Below are 22,058 nucleotides of genomic sequence, written 5' to 3'. Positions count from 1 at the left end.
CAAGCCAGAGTTTTATTCTTGTTTTGTTAAAATAAGTATTAACACATAATTTTAAGGATATATTGATTTGCATATTTTCCTTTCGATATTAACCGCTAAATTGAATTATGTGCATAAATCTGCATGTGTGATGCTTTTGACTATAGTGACATGGTGATAAAGGGCACTGCAGGTTAGTTAGGTAAACATTTATTTCTTTGGAAGAAAATCATTTTTTGACTTACTCATCCAGAATATCAGCCTATGGGTTCTCTCCTCAGACAACGGCACAAGTATATTGCAAAACTGTTTATCAATATATACGTACGATGTATAAGTACCGCGATAAAATTACAGAACTTTAAAACGTCAGACAGAATGAGAGTAGCCCAGTTATGTTAACAAGCTGTATGTTTATTGCGACACACATATATGTATCAAAATCGTTAAGAATATTCGAAGTTGCTACTGGACTTAATAACTGTAGATATTGTAATAACGCCGTATATATGTCACTGAACAGTACAATAAGTACAGTATACCCTTTTTCTATTTTTCTACAAGGCAGTTTCGATCAAAAGCCAGTTATATGCGTCACTGTGATGAAAAATATAAGAAATTTACATATGATATCCCTCACTTGTCATTATATAGTGGGAGTTCGTTATAACGACAGCATTTAGCACTATACGGTTAGATGGAGATATAATTTACTTCATCATTTTTATAGATAAATCATCGATATATATACAAATTCTTATGTTGCCATTCAGCAGTATAAGACAATGAAATAAGTGTGCCTTGTATAACACCAATCGTGTGCCACTTTATGGTATAAGATTTTTACAAATATTAAATCTTATATATTAAATGATGATGTTTAACAACTTCTCTAGAAATACTAGAAAAACTGAGAAAAACACGAAGCATTACACTGGTATAAAGTAATAACATCTGTCTACATATATAAGATTATTTCTGGAATATTCATTTATTATTATGAAATATAGGTACTCCCCTGAAACACTAACAAACTCGAAAACAAGTCCATCTAAAGAAAACTTGCCTGAAAATAAGCCTTTAGTTACTTACATAAACAAACCTGCATTTGATTAATAAAAAAAAAAAATAGTCGCGTCTCATTTTCGAGATTGTTAGGCTGTGATCTGCACTGGCTCTATCTATCCTATGTGTATCCATCATACAATAACTGTGTATATTGTACTTACCCCTCTCGGTAAAATAGTCCTCCCCTTCCTCCAGTGAGTAATGCTAATTAGCAATAAGTATCATTCACGCGCTGGCGCACGTGTGTCGGTATACACCACTACTCACGTGCTGTTACGTAGGACAGACTTGTATGTCAACACCTATCTTGTTATATGTCTAACCGAACTTGTTCTGATGTCTCGGGTACATGTAATTACATTCTACATCGATGTAAGAAAACGTCCAATTACTCGTTTGGCTTAACCAGTCAGATTAAATCGCTATGGTGAATTATGTTTAAGAAGGAATAAAAGAATTCGTCTCCAAATCGTTATCCACGACTCACTTCGAGAAGAAAATCCAATCTCACATTTTACATTGCTAGCCACGAGTATCAGTTCTCAAAGCTTAATGTAAGCTTCACTTGTCATATGATTAAGTTAATATATGGTTCCTCACACGTCAGAACACAAACGACCCCCGCCGTAGAAATGCTTTCCGCATTATCACAAAATCTTAAAAATTATCAATGCATTATCTGATCGATGTGATTGAAAATAATATTTCTCTTTCACTAAATCAATAATTAAGAAAGAAATCTTCTCCGTTTGTATTTTTCCACTATGATTCGTTCGCCTTACTGCAAGAATGGAACTGAAAGCTTTAGATAGGAAATATCTCCTGTAATAACACGAAGACGAATATCTGTACAGCAAGTTGTACTGCCGACTGCTCAGCATACGAGACAACACACTTCACCATAGCGATGAGTATAACTCCGGCAACTTATGACGTAAGCATAGGCATTTGGGAGACTGTGCCACCATGGTAGTGAAAGAAACAATACACTCATACTTGCTATTCAGCATACGGCCTCTACTAGCAGAGAACGGCATATTGACTGACTGACATCACAGATGGTTAGAACGAAAGTCTCATTGCATAATATATTAATAATACGTTTAAAACAGTATAGATATTTTGATTCCGTTGCTTACACTTAGTGAGAGGTTGACGAATGGTATTTTCTTCTTACAATATATTACACGTACACACATACTTGTAAAACACACGCACGCTATGTTGAGTTTGCCGTTTATCTATCGCCGACGGTCAATGATGTAATCTGTGTGTACCTCTAGGTGTTGATATGAAAGTTGAAATAAATATTGACTTAAAGTGAGAATAGAAAATCTACATGACTCTATTTCAATCAATATCAGACATGTTATGTATTCATATAGAAGCGATTGCTTTTGGCTTGTTAATATATCATAACGATGCGCTGAAGATATCAACAACACTGAACACCCATCTCCCTATAGCGGTCAATGATAATGCCTCCGTTGGTTTGTAAATGTGTTTTAATTGATTGTCGTTGATAAAATCAGCATTCTTTAACATATAATAGACATACAGGGGGAGATTTTATCTCGCGTTCCTGAACCAGAAACCGAACACGTGTCGATGGTATCAACTGTCCTACCAAGGAACAAAGTAATACAGGTGTTTAAATTTGTATATATGAAACAGACAAAACAGCGTGAATGCATGCAACTGCATGCATCTGTATAAAAAAAATCCCTAAGTCTTGATATTATTAAGAGTGAGTAGATGCATGCCATTGTCGTACTTCCTGATGTTTGAAAAAGCCAAGAGAAAATTCAGCACATTGTTTATTTGCACGATTTGTGTATATAGGTTATATATAGTATTACCCGTGTCATTTTACCCACACAGATCAATACTCGTTTTATTCCACGTGCTCTGTCCTGCACCGATTCACAATTTCTTTGTTCATATTTTGCCCTCGTTTCATTGATTTTGAGTTTGAATTAAAATTGTTGCCATGTTGATACTTTCTTGATGTTTTGACAAATAGCTATCATTTACAAAAGGCACGACTGTGAATACTAGTGTCTTTGCCGTTTGATTGTCTGGGAAAACTCTGTGTCATATAATCACATTACACAAATAATTGTGAGGGATATCACAGACAGGCGCATCGTCAATCCTTAACACCTAATAGTGTCTGATTTTGTGCAATTGTGTATGTGTGTGGGTGCGTGTGCGGCTCTGTCTAGTTCAAAGTCTGCATCTTGGGTGCTATTGTCCTCTTTGAAACGACTGCATCGGGAATCCAAGCACAGCGACCTATTGGAGCAACAAGTACTCTTGAGGCCTATAAATACACTTTTGTCGGTGAGACAAGCTGTAGTAGTCTAAGCTACATGATGCCAGCCTCGTTTATAAGCGATCCAATGTTATAATTAATCTGTAGATTTCGTACTTAAACCAAATTTGCAATTTTTGTTTGCTGTTAATTCTTTGGATAGGTCTTGGTCACACAATCCATTGATACTTCAATTCAAGTTATTGTTTCGCGGAAAGAAATTTCGTGGAGTATGAGCAACCACCAATTTAACCTAAAGCTCCCTCCGAAAATCAATGACGTCACAGTGTATAGTCACATTCACAAAGACCACAAAGGGAATACAAACGCAATACACGATGTATGCAATATATTGGTTGTCTTATAAGATTTGATTTGATTGATTTGAAGGAAACACTTTAAGACATCGTCTGTAACAGGGACGTCAGATACAGTATTATATCTAAATGTCTATAATATCTTGTATTGCATTTTAAGTGACAGATTACACAGGTAAAATACCACAGGTAAGTGAGCTTAGGTGAAATATATGATTAGCATGGAACTACCTAAAGTTTGTGTTCCATACTCTTCATAAAACAACATCTAACTTGATCTTAAAAAGAATCGGCATCCATCCCTTTTGATTACATCCTGTGATGTTCTGAAGTTTTATTCCGGTGGAGACAACTGGATTAAGAATATGTTAATGTTTTTTTTTTTTTTTTTTATCTTCTTGTTATGTATATAACAATATATCAATGGAGCTTGTAAATATACCTTTTAAACGTCCTTCGTTTATGAAACCAGGTAAGTTGTATTTAACATAATGATTACGAATTACAATATACATGTACATTTATTTTACTTTGTTCTGATGTGTTTTTTTCCCTTTTTTTTCTTTATTACGTACAATTTACCTACATAAAATATAGACTATAGAATTCGGATGGATATTCAAATGTTCATTACTTACATGTTATTATATACCTTGTTCTGATTTGAGAGCCTGACATCACTTTCTTGGATTGACCATATCTTACTGGGCCGGTCTCGATGACACATGAGACGCTTACCTTTCCGAAACACCTGGTCATATTCTCCTTTTTCAAGAACCTCACCAAACCTTCAGAAAAAAAATCTTACTACCTTACTCACAGAAAATATTGACCACCAGCAGTCAACTCAAGATATTCTTCTTCATTTTTTTTTTTTTTTTTTTGACGGTCGCTGTTTCATCTAACTAGAATCTATGAAAAAACACAACGTATGAAAGTAAGTGTAGTATATCTGATCATAAGTGATAGTAAATATACCATCCTAATCAATGCATCATAATGACCAGTCATACAAAGTACCTTCCACGTATTAAAAAAAAAATCATTTGATATTCGAATATATCCCTATCGCGTATTGGTACTTTTTAAAAACCCATTTCGATATTCCACTGTCTCCTCAAATGTTTCAACTATTTTCGCCTTCAGATTTAAAGTACACATCGACTGTATTTGTATTTGTCATTTTCAAGAATTGCGTACGCTGGCATATTTTTTCTTTAACGTCAGAACAATGGTTTGCCTATAAAATATAATCTAATTGATCGCGCAGCTGTTCCTGTACCGATTTCCTGTCATTAGGTAAACAGGTATGTAATTGTTTACACGTTTCCACCATTGGTAACACGTAAAATGATATGTAATAAAATGGATGCTACCAGCTGTCAGTGAAATATGCTCAACATATTTACATTGTTTGCCATTTATCTGTCGATATATTCTGAAGGATTCGAGTTACTACTATCTTTTCGATTTTGTTTTTTATTTTACTATTGTATATATAACATCTCTTCTCTAGGCTTTAATACTATCTAGTGATTCTGAAACGTTACAAACGTTCGAAACACTTTGATCTTAGCTGGGACATTCAGTTGTGAAACTTTTCAGCCAGATACTTTTGCGATGGGTAATTTATCAGAACTAAAGAGGAAAATACAAAACAACGATTATACAATTAATAAACAGTTACTCACCATAAATATACAAATAAGAACGCGAAACACAATAACATTCCTTCACAAAACATACAAGACAACAGATGTTGGGCAACAGCACAAGGTCCAAACACATAACAAACAACACACTTTACACGACAGATAGTCACAACACATACCAAACAACACACATTACACGACAGATAGTCACAACACATACCAAACAACACGCATTACACGACAGATATCCACAACACATACCAAACAACACATATTACACGACAGATAGCCACAACACCTACCAAACCACACACATTACACGACAAATAGTCACAACACATACCAACCAACACATATTACACGACAGATAGCCACAACACATACCAAACAACACACATTACACGACAAATAGCCACAACACATACCGAACCAACACGCATTACACGACAGATAGCTCAACACATACAAAACAATACACATCACACAACAGATAGTCACAACACATACCAAACAACACACATTACACGACAGATAGTCACAACACATACCAAACAACACACATTACACGATAGATAGCCACAACACCTACCAAACAACACATATTACACGACAGATAGCCACAACACATAACAAACAACACACATTACACGACAAATAGTCACAGCACATACCAACCAACACATATTACACGACAGATAGCCACAACACATACCAAACAACACACATTACACGACAAATAGCCACAACACATACCGAACCAACACGCATTACACGACAGATAGCTCAACACATAACAAACAATACACATCACACAACAGATAGTCACAACACATACCAAACAACACACATTACACGACATATAGTCACAACACATACCAAACAACAAACATTACACGATAAATAGTCACAACACATACCAAACAACACACATTACACGACAGATAGTCACAAGACATACCAAACAACACACATTACACGAAAGATAGCCACAACACATAAATTATAACACTCAATACACGACAGATAGCCACAACACATACCAAACAACACACATTACACGACAAATAGCCACAACACATACCAAACAACACATATTACACGACAGATAGCCACAACCCATACCAAACTACACACATTACACGACAGATAGTCACAACCCATACCAAACAACACACATTACACGACACATAGTCACAATACATACCAAACAACACACATAACACGACAGATAGCCACAACACATACCAAACAAAACACATCACACGACAGATAGTCTCACTGCATACCAAACAACACACATCACACGACAGATAGTCACAACACATGCCAAACAACACACATTTCACAACAGATAGTCACAACACATATCAAACAACACGCATCACACGACAGATAGTCAAAACACGTGCCAAACAACACACATTACAAGACAGATAGTCACAACACATACCAAACAACACGCATTACACGACAGATAGTCACAACACATACCAAACAATACACATTACACGACAGATAGTTACAACACATACCAAACAACACGCATTACACGACAGATAACTACAACACAAACCAAACAACACATATTACACAACAGATAGTCACAACACAAACCAAACAACACACATTACACAACAGATAGTTACAACACATACCTAACAACACGCATTACACAACAGATAGTTACAACACGTACCAAACAACACGCATTAAACAACAGATAGTCACAACACATACCAAAAAACACGCATTACACGACAGATATTCAAAACACACACAAAATAATATGTATAACACAACATACAGCCACAACACACACAAAATGATATGTATAACACATCATACAGCCACAACACACACAAAATGATATGTATAACACAACATACAGCCACAACACACACAAAATGATATGTATAACACAACATACAGCCACAACACACACAAAATGATATGTATAACACAACATACAGCCACAACACACACAAAATGATATGTATAACACAACATACAGCCACAACACACACAAAATGATATGTATAACACAACATACAGCCACAACACGTATACACATTTATACTTAAAATATAACGACATACAAAACGAAACACAAAAAACAAATATAAAGAAACAATACTCAACACACTAACACACGGTAATCATTAAAGGCAATTTGTAAAAACGTAAACCAAAATGGATGTCCTATATATTCCGGGAATAGATATGTGTAATAACTATGATTATTTTGTGTTCTGAAATGCCGACCAACACTTTATCACTTGAGCCTGTCATAGATGTAAAGCAGAATGCTCTTAAAGTAGTAGATAATGAGGACAAATAAGGGATATGTGGCGCATTGTGATACATTGTTTCGCTCTACCGTCTCCGATCCAAAATTTATATCGAATAGTGTACAGGTATTTATTTCATTTTATTTACGGTGTACACAAGTAAAGATTCGTTTCAACCCATCTACACTGCCATTAAAGGAATTGATGAAGGCATACATCTACATTCTTATAACTCCAAAACAGCAAATTTTAAATAGATGTTGTTGATATGTATTGTCCATATAAAAATGATTTGATAAAATATTTCACATAACCTGATGAAGTACAAAACTACAGCACTCATGAATAATACCTAAATGACTTTTATTTACTATCATCATTACGCTTTTTCTTCCTGAGTGAAATCGGCGACACGGTCCACTAAATATAAGAATATATATATATATGTATAAAATTTTCGAGTGAAATGAACAGGACTGGATACCGAGTTTGTCAGACAATCTGACATTTTACAATACTCACAAATCAAGGTTGAAAAAAGGTTTGAACAACGTCCCCTCCGTCGTAACAAGATTGAAATGGCGGCAATATATGGCTCTATATTTAGCGACAATATCGTGTGCGCGTTCGTGGAGACCGTTTTCTTTCCCGCGTTGAAATTAACCAATCGAATAAGTCCATCTTTAAGAGTATAGACAATATCAAGGATGCTTACCAATTACGTATGGTGTAGGAATCACTGTGTTTTACAACCAACCTATAAATTTTGGAAAACATTTCTTCTTCTGAAAACCAAACTGTCTGTAAATGAATGTCGCTATCTTTGATTTTCGTTATACATATAAATTGAGTTAGAATCAATAGCTGTCTATATGTTTTTTTTAACCTGAGGGAATAGAACAGTTGAAACCAGGCAGAATGGCTAAAATGGCTTAACCTCTGCTAGCTATTGGTTAAACAATCATAACTGCATGTCTAAAACTTCTGCCAAACATTTTGATGAGTGCATACTACAAACTGTATGTCTCGTTTTGATCAAGCAATAAACAGAGATTTTAGAGCGATATTCTTTACCAAAATGACACGAATTCCGCTGACATTAGGGACCAAACACGGCTTTTTAAGATAATTAGGTTCTACATCAAGTTATAAATTGATATTCGTGAATATGAGAAACATCCAGAATGGAATTGCTTTTACATATCTCTTAGAACATAAAAGATTTTATTATATCACATGTGTTGCACAAAAAACCAACAAAAGTTTATATCAGTCATGCTGGTTGGCCCGGATGAAAGCTTAAAATGGGTCTAGCTATGGGGAGGAAAAGGAGCGCATGAAGACAACTAATAATTAATTTTATATGCCCTAGCTAAACTGTAGCCATTTTAGAGTGACTTCCTCGTATAGGAGTTGTATGGGATTTTGGGAGGCTACATTCTCACGTCGTTTGATTTTCCTCACTCATCACCTATGTTTTAACACTCAATTCCTTAAAAAAACAAATCTATGATCTTTTTTTTTCAGCAACCTCTTGGTGCTGTAATCTACAGTCCACACTCTAATCTGTTCGAATATTGGATCAGAATGTACATATATGCTTGCCCTTCTTCAAAATTATCACATCTGCGAAAATCACATTTACTGAATTTATTGGTTATTGCACCTCAATATAGATACAGCTATCTATCACATTGTCCTCAGTCGTTCCCATGGTTTAGCACCTTAGGATCACAGAGAAGATGGAATCAGCAGTATGACGCAGTTTGATTAATTCTTTTTAATCAACTCTTTTTTAACTAAATTTGTAAAATATTGTGTTATTTTCAATGTGTCCTTTGAACAATCATTTGAATACCGAGAGGAGATTTGTTTCGTGCTCTGAAATACATTCCAAGTCTTTGCCAAGGTTGGCTATACCAATGGCCTCGCCAAATCCTTATCGTTTGCCTAGATGCCTTTGGAGCATTGGCCATAAAAAACTAGTGATTCGATTCCTGTGATATAAAAAACTAAGGACAGTGTCTGATTCGGTACCACTCAGTTGGTTTGGTAGAGGGATAATTCGCTAATTGGTAAGTGGCCATGACAGAAGAGTCCAATCTAGATGAAACACTTGCTCGGTGTAACGGAATCCGCAAAGGCAGGTATAAAATTCCAAAAACAAAATTTCATATACTTTAATCAATTATTTTACAAGGTGAACATTAAAGTGTATCATTTCTAAAGTGACAGACACGAAATAAAATCAAAAGCTATTTATTAAAAAATCCTGACAATACTCGATGATAGCTTTGGTAACGTGTGTATGTTGTGAATCCTGTAGTTTGGTTGAACTTACCAAGGAAAACCCTTGGCACATCGGCTACATAATTTATCCTAATTTCCATATTGGGAAAATCGGGAGGGTAATGTTATTTGCGTTTACAAATACAGCGTAAAGACGATTCAATAGCCATGCTCGAGACGTTCTCGCGCAAACCTACTACAGAATCATTGAGCCGTGTAAAACTTTCCCGACTAAGGACTTGTTTTATTTAGGTACTAGTTTTTTTAGTTTAAACATATTTTATTGCCAAAAAAAATTGATCAAGGGAATTGGGCACAAGTTATTACAACTTATTGGAGCCCTCTCCCATCATACATTTTCAAATAAATGCTTATAAAGATATAGGCTTAAACATAAATTATACATATTAAGCATTCACACACAGACATAAATACATGTATAAGAATCTTTTAAAACCTTTTGTTGGATTTAATGAAATTTTGCACATTTGTAAAGACAAAATAGTTTAGGTCCTCAGAAAGATCAATACTACCAAACAAAAGAAGCTCTAAATTCAAATCTACGTCTAATTCAGCCAGATTATGAAACAAAGTGTGTCTTTCATTTCTGAAAGTTTGACACTCAAAGAAGAAGTGAAAAGCATTCTCACAAGGATGTCCACAGGAGCAAACTGGATTTTCGACAAGATTTACTCGATAAAGATCGTATTTAAGGGAACTACAACTATGTCTTAGTTTAGTATGTATCATGTTTAACTTCCGTTCACCATAACTAGGTGGGGATTGTTGTGTACTTAAAGTAAGTAAGGTTTTAAACAAATTTATGGAAGGCAGTGACCGTACAGATACTAGTGATTGGACACAGATATTAAGTTGATTCCTGAGATCGTTGCCTGATTTACCTTCCCTTGTATCATCATTTACCTATCCCCCTCCTTCACATTTTTAGTCCTGCCAGCAAAGTAAATAGATTATATATTCCAGAAGCATTTTCTTCCACATTTTGAATTTTTGCACGTGACCACATTCTTGCAAATGTATAATGTTGAGCTCATTATTGCTTTCTATATCATACCTAGAATCCTTATGAGCAGAGTAATTTGACAGGAATGATTTCCACGTATTGATGGGATTATCTATTTATCTATGTATTGTTTATTTATTCTATTTATGTTTCATTATACTCAATTTATCGTTTTCAATGCTATATATGGTACTATTGAACATCAACCCCATGATTATATATAAAGTTTACCGTATACATTTTCATCTTTAGAACATCTTTAGAGATGTAAGTTTTTTCATTATTTTCCTATTTTCTCGCTCAGTAGAATCTAAAGATCAGAATGAAAAAAAATTACCGCTCAATTTTTTTTTTCAAATTTCGTTTTCAGTGGTTGCTGATTTCCCATGAGAACTACACACATGTACTGAAACATTAGTCACTAGCTTGCCAACAAATAACCTTAACGGCTACTTGGAGTCCAATTTAACACAACCGCGCGTTCCTCAATTTGAATTTTTTAATAAATTTTTACTTCTAAACACAAATTTACGATCTAAAACGGGAAACATCCTATTTAAATCCAACCGCGATTATTAGCAGAGCCTACATGCCTCTGAGGAAAACGAAATAAAGAAAAAACGAATAAAAACATTAGACATGTTAAGGTCAGGGTACTTCTTTTGCGTAACTTTACACAATATGACAAGGATTGCTTGGCAATGACTCATTCTTGACTTTTCATAAAAAATCTTTTATTGATTCTAGTCTTTATTTACTCATCGGTAAAGAGCACGCATTTGGCAATAGGCCAATCGGAAGATTGTATTTTGTTGCTTTTTATTAAACAGGTGTATTGTTATTCGTTTCTACTTTAATAAAGCCACACTCAGGAATATATATATCATGTGTACATGTAATTACACTGCCCTCAGTAGAGTGCGGATGTTAGAGTCATTGTTTAATATCTGTGTCAAGTGTCAAGTTTGGTCTTGATTTCGTAATTGGCCATGTTTGTAGCTAACAGGAACAAGTCCATGTGTATGGATTTATGCTATTTCACAACGTTTGAACACAATTATGATTTACTCCAAAAGAAAAAAAAATGTTAATAACAAACCCCCATATAACAACACCTGATGTTTGTCCCCAAATCGGTTAGGTGTTGTAGAAACTAGCCAGTCAACGTAAGGCTACATAATTTCAAAATTGATTTTAATAGACGTAAGTAACTTTCAAATTTAGGATTTTAGCATCACCAATGAGTCCAAGGACAAACTAACTGTACAATGTAGCAAAATGTACAGATCTAATACCAGATTCAAACTCAAAATTGATCCTAGTAGGAATAGCAAAACTTAAATGCAATTTTATCCGGAAATCATTTGGAAATTTTGATATAATTTTGTTTATGCTGATTAACGTCCCTTCAACAGCTATGAAAGAATACAATTAGGTTTTCGGAAGAGTGAACGTCCTCTGCGTGCAAAACAAATTGTCACGTCTAGACCCTTAAATGTGAAGCGAGACCACAAAAACGCGTCATGGATAAAGTCACTTATAAGACGAAATGATTCAAATGATACATTTTCATGGTTTGCATATTTAAGGAAATTGACAGTAGTTAGTGTAATCCTTAAAGACGCTGTTAAGCTATATTGATGTATCTCGTTGTTATCTGGTTCTCAAATAGTTGTGGTTAGGAAAAACTTAAAACCCATCCAGATGTGAGGAACTACGTAGGTTGTATCCGCTGTGTAACGCTGGCAAACAAGCATGCATAGCTGCTGGTTATCATCGATGCATTTTAAATATAGAAATGTAGAAAAACAAATTTGCTAGGATTTATGTTATGATTGTGACTAAAGAAAGAAAACATGATTCCGTGAGTGTTTGTTCTTTCTTTTTCTTAAACAAGACAGGCAGCAAGGGTGTCAGTAATATTGATCCACCATGTAACTAGGATTGATTTCCCAATAACAGTGAATTATTAACATAATTGATATCAAACGTCCATCTTTAAAAAAAATTCATTACAACGAAATGCGAAAATAACGCTGGGTAAGAAATTGCTGTACCGATTCATATTTCATGTTTGATAGTTTAATCACATCAATCAATAGTTACATAACACACTGTTCAACCGTGGAGCTAAAAACTCATTCAGTATCATTAATATTTGGATATAATTTCAAATACAACTTTAAACCATTGTATTTTGATGAATAGTATTGATGTGAATTTCTCTGTGCATATCCTCCATTCTATTGGCTGTTTATGCTCTAGGAAGGCTACCCAGGTTTGACTGAAACATAATTACGGTACAAAACTAATCAATTGTTCGCAACTTGATATAATAATTTCGACATTTTAAAGACAACCAGTGAAGTTTATGTTTTATTTTTAAAGACAAGAAGCTTCACTCCTTCGAGATGTTAATGATCCCCTTTAAGTTGTTAAACATATCAAAACATCGCTTATACTGTATTGCATGTTCAGTGATATCAAGTCAAGCTGCGTTTGAATCGTAAGCTTGCAATAAAGAAATTATGCTTGTACAATTAGTGTGGTTGTTTTGTACAGGATACAATAATGATACATCTTTTGATAGAAAGATAGAATTAGGAAAAGTAAAGTCTAGTAACGAATTAAAGAGCCGGACCCACTCCTCGACCGATATTATTTTACATAAAAAAATTCAGGATTTTCTATTTTTCTCGGGTAGCAAAAGTTCTGACTAACCCTGTAATACCGCAATTTTAAAGTAAATCGCTACCAATCTAACGTAATAAATAATTTTACAAAAGAATTCGAAACGACTCAGTGCTAATTCATTATATGAGGGAAGCCCTGCCTATGACGCATGCGCAAAGAACTGTAAATAAATATGCCGTTTTCCAACATGGCAGAAAGCGTGCGAGAGGAGCGGGAAAGAAAACGTGTTTTGACGGACTCTGAGGCGGAAAAAAGGAAGATGGCTGGTCCATACTCTGTATCGTTCGCTGTTTGGCTCTCTCGTGTAGTTTCACTCTAAAATCATATTCATAAATACTCTTATCATCGAATATTCGCTTTAGATAGATCCATTTCGCGTTGTTCTATATGTCCGTTACCGCATCGTAGTCCCAATTTGAGGGCCTCTTTGCAATTAATCGTAGTTTTTGTGTCATATCTAAGCATTGAATAATGTGATCAATACATACGTTAGATGATTTCCATACAGGTTATATAGAGTATTGGTTGCATTATCGGTAAAATCTCTTTACAAGCGATGTCACATGGACGTACTACTCACCTCTTCCTCCATTTTTGTTTTGGTTCTGACCGCGTCTGAACGTATCACGTGACTTTTCCTCATCAATATTCATATCCTGGTGTTGATTAATGAGACTAATTTCGGCATTGATATCTCAGGTACCCTTTCAATTTCAAGTTCGAAACTGTATACAAGTCTTTATTTATATATCATCTATTAGTATACAACAACATTTCCAGTCAATAAAATTTGAAAAAAAATATCTATAACGGAAAGGATCTGGCTCTTTAAGTTACATCATTCAGCTGTTTCGTCCTTCTATGACTCTTCAGTGATGCTATATCATACAGATGTTTCGTCCTTCTATGACTCGGAAGAGATGCTACATCATACAGCTGTTTCGTCCTTCTACGACTCGTCAGTGGTGCTACATCATACAGTTGTTTCGTTCTTCTAGGACTCGTCAGTGTAGCATCAGTGCTGCTACATCAAACAACTGTTTCGTCCTATGACTCAGAAGAGATGCTGCATCAAACAGCTGTTCGCCCTTCTAGTAATCGTCAGTGAATTTATGCGGCACCCGAAGGATAAATTGATCGAAATAGATATACAAGAAGTTGGAGATAGAGAGGCATTAGCACCATAAAGCAGTCCCTTGCCTATGACGAGTCCTTGAAGGACGAAAAAGCAGTATTATGCGGTTTAATGTATCACTTCGCTACACTTTATCTCATCTAAATGTGCAGCTTTTGTGCAATCTTCAATTTTTAAAAATGTTTTTAAAAAGTCCTGTATTGAATAATTTGTCATTTGTATTAAGGTTGCTGTGATCAACATTTCCAAATCTTTTGTAAATATTCACGCAAAACATTTTAAATGTTTAGTATTTCTACAAATTTCCATAAACTTTATCATGGTCAGTGTGATCGCTCAAGATTTTAATGTCTAAAATATGATCTTGGACCTGCTGTCTTTAATTAAAAAACTTTGAAACACTCTCGAATGAGCTGGCATCAGGCTACTTCCTCAAACATTTTATACATTTCCAACCAAGATAGAAGTCCTGGCTTCAATTCTATTGTAGCACGCATGGGATATGGGAGTTTATTTAACACAATAACCGCAATATGATTGCAACGTACGCAGTTATATCTAGTGGAATTTATTATTGATTTAAGAAGTTAGGTTCCTAAAACAGACTGTTAGTTTAGAAAACCGATCTTTACATCCGTCAACGCTAGAAAATTGTACGATTGTTAGCCGATCTAGCCTCGTGCTTCTGTCACAGCAGGCGGTAATATAGTTACCGGAAACTTAACGTGTGAGGTGCCTTATGGGATTGATAGTACGCCATATTGGACAAGACGGGGTTACTGATAAATTGATCTTCTGCAGATGTTGCAAAGAAAATCCATTATTTTCTATATTTAGAAACCATCTATCACCGATATCAAGTTGCACTGTGGCGGTTTTAGATTTTGTCGGATTTAATGATGTCATATCACTTTCCTAGAAATAATATTCTGTAAAATATCACACCTTGTTTATTTCAGTAGTCTTAATTTTATTTCTGGTGAACAATGTGTATTTCTAGGTTTCCTGCGCCGAATTGGTTTTCTGGTAAATGCTATTAAACCTTTCTTCTTTGATTTATCACGTTTTATCACGTTTTAAAGGTACACACTTAAAAATCTTGCTCGGTAATACCATCATGTCATCATGTTTTACTTAAAAACTAATTCGATGAAACTTGGAAAAAATATGAACAATAGAAAATGATATTCTACAAAAAAGTACTAGAGGGAATAAGACCATGCGTTCCGGGAGAGTGAGCGCCTTATTCTTCATTGACAATGGTCAGTTTTGTTTTAATACACATTTTGATCACGCAATGGTTCACTAGTCCACGCAAAAAAAAACTTCAAAATTTTTTATATGAAACAAATCGGGGTTCTTTAAGGAAATACACACGTAAGTCATACGTAGACAATTCTATGTGCAGCATGAAAGTAGTGCTTCGTGAACAGGACGTCAAAACTATTGTTTTTAAAGTTTATATACCAGCAGTTTCACATGGATATTGAGAACTGATTAATTATAAACGAAGTTACGTGTTTTAACTGTAAAGTAACGTAATATCATCTTATTTAAGTAGATTAATATTCAATTGATGGATGCCGGAAGCGCCAATGACGTTCACCTTCCTACAACGCCAGGCATTCTTCTTCTTGTATCTTTCCAACGTTTGCCTTGCGGACATTTTCCTTTGATCGTGTTTTTGCACTTTACATTGAGTTATGATATAAGAATATTACGAGTATATTGTGTTTACACTGGAAAGTACTCAGATTTGTGCTAGCAGGTACTCGTTTTGATGGTGACGTTGCATACATCACCAGCGTTTCCATCAGTTTTCTCATAACTAAAATGTTTCTGGATTTGCGTTTGGTCTTTCGTAGAGATTAATAGGTTTGCATGTGAAGATCGCAAACTGACCAAGTTGTCAATAAAACCAAGTGGATGTATTTGAATAATTTGATAAGAAAAGGAAAAAATCGAATGTCGAAAAAAAACGGTTTTCAGTGATGATCTAAAGGATCTCCTTAGGTTTAATCTGATGGACGTAGAATGTCTGTCGATCTTTCAAAAATATTTAGAACTCAAATCTACGATCCCAACTTAAAACGATTTTGCTGTTTTATCATGCTCTTAAATAAATCTCAATCATAATATCATAATAAAAGGGATTCTGTCAAGATACAGTTAGTTTACATGGGTATGGTAATTGTTTGGTGGAGGATCTTACAGCCATGCCCAATATAGACATTGTCAGTCATTTCTCAAATCTTATCTACAGAATATGTCGTCATCATCAGCTATGTTCCATCATAACATACATATTCGTGTACTGTTATTAGTCTGCCTAATGTACCCGTAGTTCTATAGATCTACCGAATTTGATTAATTAATTAATTTTAGGGAAGGTGTCAGTCTCTTGTAGGTCTGTTGTACGTTACTTTTGAATAGATAATTGTAGGGTGCAATATCAGAAAAATAATTAATACTTGTTTTATGCTTACAATAGCTATATAAATACATGTTTTTCAAAACACAGCCTGACTATCTGCTCACTTGCGGGATTTACTGCCCTGGAACAACTAGAGTCATATCGAATATCGATTAACCTAGAAGTTTTGGGTGATCGTGACGTAATGTGTGGGGATCATTCACGAATCGGATTAATCGGTTTTTTTTTTCAGATTTTACTTAATGATATTTTTTGTCTGTGGTTATAAGCTTGTACATTGTAATAGAAATTTACATACAGTAGAACCAAACAATAAACAAACTACATCATTCAGCTGTTTCGTCCTCTAAGAGTTCGGTGTTTTTAAATAAGAATTCCTAATCCTTCATTAATTAACGTATGTTTTGTTCTCACACTTACATGTGCTGTTCTTGTGATTAATTACAAATGTTTCCATCCTTCAAAATAGAAACCCAGGTAATATGTATATATAATTGTTTAAACAAGTTGTAAGCAACTCTGCAAAAAATCAATTTCATTTTCAAGTTTGTCCTAATTTCACATTTGCTGGTTGGAAAGTGTCACGTGTCTAATCAGTTAATATACTTCTAGTGAGATCGATACTTTACTGTAGTACATTTAATAAAGGAAATATATTGCTGATTGAATTATGAAAAGAAATTCTGATGTTTTGTCTGAGATATTGATATTATCATAAAAATTAACGTAGATGTTGTTTGAAATTATTTCGGACTAAAAGTACATAACTTTTTGCCCTTGGTGTATATGTGTTTAGATTTTCGTGCATCAGTTCGACAGGATATTTGTATGATATTTCTATTATTCTTAGTAACTGTCATCACACTAATAACTAGTTAAGCGCATGTTTACTGAGATTGTACAAACTAATAACATCATTTCACACACATTTAGATAAGATGCGTAGAGTCAACAATGAATCAAACTGCATCATACAGCTGTTTCATCCTTCTAGGTCTCGTCAGTGATGCTACATCATACAGCTGTTTCGTCCTTCTAGGTCTCGTCAGTGATGCTACATCATACCGCTGTTTCATCCTTCTAGGTCTCGTCAGTGATGCTACATCATACCGCTGTTTCATCCTTCTAGGTCTCGTCAGTGATGCTACATCATACAACTGTTTCATCCTTCTAGATCTCGTCAGTGATGCTGCATCATACATCTGTTTCGTCCTTCGCGGACTTGTCAGTGATGCTACATCATACAGCTGTTTCGTCCTTCGCGGTCTTGTCAGTGATGCTACATCATACAGCTGTTTCGTCCTTCGCGGTCTTGTCAGTGATGATGCATCATACATCTGTTTCGTCCTTCTAGAACTCATCAGTGATGCTACACCAATCAGCTGTCTCGTCCTTCTAGTGCTCATCAGTGATGCTACATCAAACAGCTGTTTCCTCCTTCTAGGACTCGTTAGTGATACTAAGGGCCTAAATTCTGATGTCTAGGAGGTGACTGATAAGAATCCAATGTGATCAAAAGAAATGTCAAAATGTAGGTTTAGCGATGCATTAGCCCAATGATTCAGCAAATTTTGTAAATTTCACATATCATGATTTTAGGAGAACGCCAAGGACATGTGTATATTCCAAACCGGGACACCATTCACATGAATTTAACGTTGCATGCAGGTGTAGAATTTTACGGGATGGTAATAAACATATTCCTTCATCGCTGTACTCCTACGTACATAAAGGACTGAGGATATAGATAAAGCTTTTTTTCGAGTTGGAATATTCTGAAGTGACCCGATAGAACATTGGGTTTCGCCTACTGCGGTGAATATTGGAGTTGCGTTGTTTGATTATCCTGGTATTTCAACTTAGTGTGTTACATTTTAAGTAAGCTGTCGATGTGTGCTCTTTACCGAGATGTGAGTTTGACAAACATTGGAAATGTTCCATACTACTGTTAGATGTAACGATGCACGTGCTGACCCAGGAAAGTCGATAATATACAGTACACATTAATTAGAGCAATGCACTGAAGCTTTAAAGAGTAGATAACTCCCGTATGCATATGTCTAATTGTTTATTTGTATATACCTGCATAATCCACACTTGTTTAAAATTTAATTATCACAGCTAAGCACTACCCGTATTTGTTTCTAAAAATACTTCAAAGTACGTGACTTTTATCTGACGTGATTTTTCACCCGAGGATGTAAAGTTTCGAAAGCTAGCATTCACATCTAGTAATTATTTTCGTATATTGTAAGATGTGCCTGCCTCCTTAAATCCTTTCCTGTCGACTATGAGTCGCTGTTTTCGCCAGCTACACGTCACTGGGGAATGGTAATATAAACTGATTAGAAAGGACAGGTTTATTGGTATTACGTACTGACTCGTACAAATGTGTCACAATATATTTCATTGTTGAAATCCTAACAAGCGACTTTTATCAAATTCCATACCACACAGCATCACAGAAATAGTTACGTTTAACAGTAGAGATTAATATTATTCCTACATTAATTGTGTTAAATAAAGGCATATGAAGCTTTCTTCTCTTAATCATTAAAGAATGCAACGATTTTTTTTCACCATCCCTTAGCTACTTTCCGATTCTGGAGTCTTCGTCACTTTCCGTAAATAATATTTTTCTCGCTTACGGAAAGTTCTCGATTGACTTCTTTATACAAAGCTCTAATCTATGATGTTTGAAAACAAGTACAGATGGCGTTGTAATGTAAAATGCCGTTAACTACCTCTCGCATCAACAAGACATAATATAAGCCGTATCCATTATAATATAAATTTTATTTCATTCCTATACATTAAACTCGATACGCTATCGTTGTTGATGTAATGTCTGTCGGCATCAAGAGTATTTTAAAACATTAAAACAATATATAACATTAAAATGCTGATCATTGAAGTTATGGGTTAGTGTTAGCTTCTTTTTACGAGCATCAACATCCTGGCTGTAGTCAAGGTTATATGAAGACTGGTGTCAAGAGGAACACCTTGAGTGAAAAGAACAAAGCAGAGAAAGAAAGAATTAAAGACAAACATCAGGGTTCTACGAGAAGCAGATGTAATTCAGTAATTCAATGTGTCCTTCGTACAAGACATGGAGCGGGGGAACAAGGAGCGGGGAACTTGTGTTCGCCTTCCACGATCATGCAGTGCAATAAGGTAGCATGTACACTCGCCAAAAGGTATTAGGGAAATCACCAGCCTAATGCATATGTAATGATACATCACTAAACTACGTTATAAAGATCGGTTCGTGCAAACATTCAGAAGATGTCCAGAATCATTTAACATTTTAACCAGGCAGCAGCTGATTATTAAAATAGCATGCATGTACAAATTTCCCTTCAGATTTGGTAAAAGTAAACAGTTTCAAAACAAAAACGAAAATACCGATATTTCTTCAGAATCTTCATTCAAACAAACAATCGTTGAAACAAGAGCAAAATATTAACAAAAAAGGAAGATTTACGCGGAGACTCATGAAAAATAACTACGAGAATCCGACATAATATGTGTCGACATCCGCCTTGTAAACTTTGGTCAACCCAAGTTATCAAATGAGAAACATGCTTCCAGAAGTAAACCGTAGGGCTTATCTACGAGTGCCGTACATTCAGCATTAAGTGATTAATATTATAAAAGGGTTTTCCATTTTACCACTATTCAACAGGAATATTTTGTAATCGAATGTGCAAAGTCATAAATGATATCCACGAAAGAAATATTCGTACTGTAAAATCGAGTTATCGAATCGTAATTTCGTGAGTACGTGTAAATTTCGTGAGTATCCTGTGTCCGTGAGTTTTGTATATAGTTATCGTGAGGATTTACTTTGTGTCATTAATTAGTTATCGTGAGGATTTACTTTCATTAATTTCGTGAGTACCCTGAATCCACCAATTCCTGTGTCCGTGACTGTAGAAGTTTGTATATAGTTATCGTGAGGATTTACTTTCATTAATTTCGTGAGTACCCTGAATCCACCAATTCCTGTGTCCGTGACTGTAGAAGTTTGTATAGCTTTATTGTGATTTATTTATCCGTGAAAATAATTGTCCATGAAATAATGTTTTTTTTTAATTCAACTATAGTTAAACCATATGAAAATAAATTAACATTAGTTCCATCATGTTCCGTGTGATTCTAGCAGCCATTTAGTCCTTATGTTGTTAATTCGACCTTGACCCAGTAAGTGGATGACGTCTTTCGTCAAATTACGTTATAAAAGGTAATACCAAACGCACAAAACGTTACATGGATGTTTTATCAAATACGGAAATACAAAACAAAAATCATATATGATACAAATGAAGAAGAATCGCAATGACTTTTTATTGTCTTGGCGAAATAAAGTTAAACCTCGTAATCTGGAAGTCGGCTGGACCTTGGGAAAATTCGAGATAACCGAGTATTCGATTTAAGTGAGTTTTAATGTTTGATGTGACGTTTGACAGGGACTGACGAAATACTTCGAATTAATTGAAGGCTTGGTATCAGATGACTTCGAGAAAACGAAGTTCGACAGTATTTCATCAAGTCTTTTCAGTGGTTCTGGTTCAAATTGAACATTAATGATAAACTGGTTTTCTTTTTTATCATTCTGTACAACGTATATACTACTAAGTAAGTGATAGATTTTCTACTTTTTCTCTTAGGTTAATCTCACATTCACAAATTAACATGTGCATCGTCTGATTTTATAGCTGTGAGTAAAGAATTCTCCGAAATAACATTGAGAAATGATATTTTCTTTTTTCCTTGACCTTTGCAAAGCAAATTCCAAATAACTAGATAAGATTTCGAACAGACAAGATACCAAACCGATGTATATGGTTTAGCGACTACGTTT

Source organism: Ylistrum balloti, unplaced genomic scaffold (assembly GCF_031769215.1).
Source record: "Ylistrum balloti isolate Yb309-2 unplaced genomic scaffold, AGI_CSIRO_Ybal_v1 Utg371184, whole genome shotgun sequence".
NCBI classification, from domain to species: Eukaryota; Metazoa; Mollusca; class Bivalvia; order Pectinida; family Pectinidae; genus Ylistrum; species Ylistrum balloti.
The sequence above is the reverse complement of the archived record's forward strand: the minus strand, read 5'-3'. Positions refer to the sequence as shown.